The following is a 4,841-nucleotide window of genomic DNA, read 5'->3' on the forward strand; positions in this document are numbered from 1 at the left end:
AGAATTCTCTGTCTGTTGCTGAGTGGATGATGGAAAAGGCTTGCCATTGCTAAACCTGTTTCTTCCACCATTATTAAAGCCTTGTTGAGGCTTTTAATCCTTCCATGAGAAACTTGGATGATTTCTCCATGATGGATTATAGGTGTTTCCATGAGGTTCACCCATGTAATTTACCTCTGCTATTGCAGGGTTCTCAGGATCATAAGCTTCTTCTTCAGAAGATGCCTCTTGAGTACTATTGGATGCAGCTTGCATTCCATTCAGACTTTGAGAAATCATATTGACTTGCTGAGTCAATATTTTGTTCTGAGCCAATATGGCATTCAGAGTATCAATCTCAAGAACTCCCTTCTTTATAGGCGTCCCATTATTCACAGGATTCCTTTCAGAAGTGTACATGAACTGGTTATTTGCAACCATGTCAATGAGTTCTTGAGCTTCTGCAGGCGTTTTCTTTAGGTGAATGGATCCACCTACAGAGGTATCCAATGACATCTTAGATAACTCAGACAGACCATCATAGAATATATCCAGGATGGTCCATTCTGAAAGCATGTCAGAAGGACACTTTTTGGTCAGTCCTTTGTATCTCTCCCAAGCTTCATAGAGGGATTCACCTTCTTTTTTTCTGAAGGTTTGAACATCCACTCTAAGCTTGCTCAGCTTTTGAGGAGGAAAGAACTTGGCTAGGAAAGCCTTGACCAGCTTATCCCAAGAGTTCAGGCTATCCTTAGGTTGAGAGTCCAACCATACTCTAGCTCTGTCTCTTACAGCAAAAGGGAAAAGCATGAGCCTGTAGACTTCAGGATCTACTCCATTAGTCTTAACAGTATCACATATCTGCAAGAATTCAGTTAAGAACTGAAAAGGATCTTCAGATGGAAGTCCATGAAACGTGCAGTTCTGCTGCATCAGAGAAACTAATTGAGGTTTCAGCTCAAAGTTGTTTGCTCCAATGGCAGGAATGGAGATGCTTCTTCCATGTAAATTGGAATTAGGTGCAGTAAAGTCACCAAGCATTCTCCTTGCATTATTATTATTATTTTCAGCTGCCATCTCCTCTTCCTGTTCGAAAATTTCTGAAAGGTTCTCTCTGGATTGTTGTAATTTAGCTTCTCTTAATTTCCTCTTCAGAGTCCTTTCAGGTTCTGGATCTGCTTCAACAAGAATGTTCTTGTCCTTGCTCCTGCTCATATGAAAAAGAGAGAACAGAAAAATAATAAAAATAGGGGTCCTTTTTACCACAGTATAGAGGTCCCAGTGTGAGTTAGAAGAAAAGAGGAAGAAGAAATTTGAACACAGATGGAAGAGGGGGTTCGAATTTGGGTGAGATGAAGTGTTAGTAGATGAATAAATAAATAGAGGGAGATGAGAGAGAAGGGGAATTTTCGAAAATGATTTTTGAAAAAGAGTTAGTGATTTTCGAAAATAGTTTTTGAAAAATGTTAGTAATTTTTTTTCAAAAATTTTAAAATCAAAAGTTAAAATAATTAGTTAATTAGAAAGAAATTTTTGAAAAAGGGGGAAGATATTTTCGAAAATTAGAGAGAGAGAGTTAGTTAGGTAGTTTTGAAAAAGATAAGAAACAAACAAAAAGTTAGTTAGTTAGTTGAAACAAATTTTGAAAAGATAAGAAGTTAGGAAGTTAGAAAAGATATTTTGAAATCCAATTTTTGAAAAAGATATGATAAGAAGATAATTTTGAAAAGATATGATTGAAATTAGTTTTTGAAAAAGATTTGATTTTTTTTTAAAATCACAATTAATGACTTGATTCACAAGAAATCACAAGATATGATTCTAGAACTTAAAGTTTGAATCTTTCTTAACAAGTAAGTAACAAACTTGAAATTTTTGAATCAAAACATTAATTGTTATTGTTATTTTTGAAAATTTGATGTAAAATTAGGAAAAAGATTTTTGAAAAATGTTTTTGGAATTTTCGAAAATAACTAAGAAATTTGAAAAAGATTTGATTTTTGAAAAAGATTTTGAAAAAGATAAGATTTTCAAATTGATGAGAGAAAAAAGGGAAGATATTTTTGAAAAAGATAAGAAACAACTTGATTTTAAAAATTTTTTGAAAAAGTCAATCCAAATTTTCGAATTTGATGAGAGAAAAAAGGGAAGATATTTTTTTGATTTTTGAAATTTTGAATGATGAGAGAGAAAAATTAAAAACATCATTTTCATGTTTTTCTCTTTTATTTTTGAATCAAAACAAGGGATGCATGCAAGAACACTATGAATGTCAAGATGAACACCAAGAACACTATGAAGATCATGATGAACATCAAGAACATATTTTTGAAAAATTTTTAATGCAAAGAAAACATGCAAGACACCAAACTTAGAATTCTTTAATGCTTAGACACTAAGAATTCAAGAATGCATATGAAAAACAAGAAAAGACACAAAACATGCAAATGCAAAGATCAAATAAGAAGACTTACCAAGAACAACTTGAAGATCATGAAGAACACTATGAATGCATGAATTTTCGAAAAATGCAAGGTGCATATGCAATTGACACCAAACTTATGATGTGACTCAAGACTCAAACAAGAAACACAAAAAAATATTTTTGATTTTTATGATTTTCTAATTTTTTTGTATTTTTATTTTAATTTTTTTCGAAAATCATTTTGAAAAAGAAAAATAAAGATTCCAAAATTTTTAATATGAATTCCAGGAATCTAGCATTTTTAAACTAAAGCTCCAATCAGAGGGTCAGGCATGGCTTAATAGCCATCCAAGCTTTAGCATGTAGCAGGTAGATCATGAATCAGCAGTAGGTGGATTAGCACCAACTAGCTTGCTCTTGATAACGAATTGGAAGCCTCAGTCTAAATGAATTTAGACATGGCTTTACAGCCAGCCAGGCTTCACACGCTTTATGAAACACTAGAATTCATTCTTAAAAATTCTGAAGAAAAATATATTTTTGAAAACATTTAAAATTTTTTTTTTCGAAAACAAGGGAGAAAATTTTGAAAGATTTAAAAAAAATTTTTTTTGAAAATAAAAGAAAAAGAAAATTACCTAATCTGAGCAACAGGATGAACCGTCAGTTGTCCAAACTCGAACAATCCCCGGCAACGGCGCCAAAAACTTGGTGCGCAGAAATTGTGATTACACTTTGATTATGTAAAATTCATCGCTCTTTCTTTCGCTGGTAATGGCGCCAAAAACATGATGCCAATACCATGGTTCACAACTTCGCACAACTAACCAGCAAGTGCATTGGGTCGTCCAAGTAATACCTTACGTGAGTAAGGGTCGAATCCCACGGAGATTGTTGGTATGAAGCAAGCTATGGTCACCTTGTAAATCTCAGTCAGGCGGATATAAAATAGTAATGGGGTTTTCGAAAATAATTAATAAAATAAGGATAGAAATACTTATGTAAATCATTGGTGAGAATTTCAGATAAGCGAATAGAGATGCTTTCGTTCCTCTGAACCTCTGCTTTCCTGCTATCTTCATCCAATCAGTCTTACTCCTTTCCATGGCTGGCTTTATGTGATACATCACCATTGTCAATGGCTACTTTCGGTCTTCTCTCGGGAAAATGATCCAAATGCCCTGTCACGGCACGGCTAATCGTCTGGAGGCATCACCCTTGTTAATGGTTTCATCTTATCCTCTCAGTGAAAATGGTCAACGCACCTTGTCACGGCACGGCTATTCATTTGTCGGTTCTCGATCATGCTGGAATAGGATTTACTATCCTTTTGCGTCTGTCACTACGCCCGACAATCGCGAGTTTGAAGCTCGTCACAGTCATTCAATCATTGAATCCTACTCGGAATACCACAGACAAGGTTTAGACTTTCCGGATTCTCTTGAATGCCGCCATCATTCTAGCTTACACCACGAAGATTCTGATTAAGAGATCTAAGAGATACTCATTCAATCTAATGTAGAACGGAAGTGGTTGTCAGGCACGCGTTCATAGGGAATGATGATGATTGTCACGTTCATCACATTCAGGTTGAAGAGCGAATGAATATCTTAGAAGCGAAATAAGATGAATTGAATAGAAATATTAGTACTTTGCATTAATCTTTGAGGAACAGCAGAGCTCCACACCTTAATCTATGGAGTGTAGAAACTCTACCGTTGAAAATACATAAGTTAAAGGTCCAGGCATGGCCGAGATGGCCAGCCCCCAAAACGTGATCACAGGATCAGAATACAATCCAGGATGTCTAATACAATAGTAAGAGGTCCTATTTATAATAAACTAGCTACTAGGGTTTACAGAAGTAAGTAATTGATGAATAAATCCACTTCCGGGACCCACTTGGTGTGTGCTTGGGCTGAGCTTTAACTTTCCACGTTCAGAGGCCATTTGTGGAGTTGAACGCTAGGTTTTGATCCATTTCTGGCGTTCAACTCTGGTTTTTGATCCCTTTCTGGCGCTGAACTCCAGAATTGGGCAGAGAGCTGGCGTTGAACGCCAGTTTGCGTCGTTTAAACTTGAGTAAAGTATGGACTATTATACATTGCTGGAAAGCCCTGGATGTCTACTTTCTAAAGCAATTAGAAGCGCGCCATTTTGAGTTCTGTAGCTCCAGAAAATCCACTTTGAGTGCAGGGAGGTCAGAATCCAACAGCATCAGCAGTCCTTCTTCAACCTCTGAATCTGATTTTTGCTCAAGTCCCTCAATTTCAGCCAGAAAATACCTGAAATCACAGAAAAACACACAAACTCATAGTAAAGTCCAGAAATATGAATTTAACATAAAAACTAATGAAAACATCCCTAAAAGTAACTAGATTCTACTAAAAATATACTAAAAACAATGCCAAAAAGCGTATAAATTATCCGCTCATCA

At 35.5% G+C, this 4,841-nt stretch overlaps 1 non-coding gene across 1 annotated transcript; it reads left to right on the top strand.

Annotated features, from left to right (window-relative positions):
• The first annotated feature begins 549 nt into the window (after positions 1-549).
• On the top strand, positions 550-657 carry LOC148578097 (small nucleolar RNA R71). The gene has a single exon (XR_015903538.1). It is a non-coding gene; the product is annotated as a small nucleolar RNA R71 (small nucleolar RNA).
• The last annotated feature ends 4,184 nt before the right edge of the window (positions 658-4,841 follow it).

The sequence above is a fragment of the Arachis ipaensis genome, chromosome B1, assembly GCF_059453495.1.
Source record: "Arachis ipaensis isolate K30076 ecotype BB chromosome B1, ASM5945349v1, whole genome shotgun sequence".
Lineage (NCBI taxonomy): Eukaryota > Viridiplantae > Streptophyta > Magnoliopsida > Fabales > Fabaceae > Arachis > Arachis ipaensis.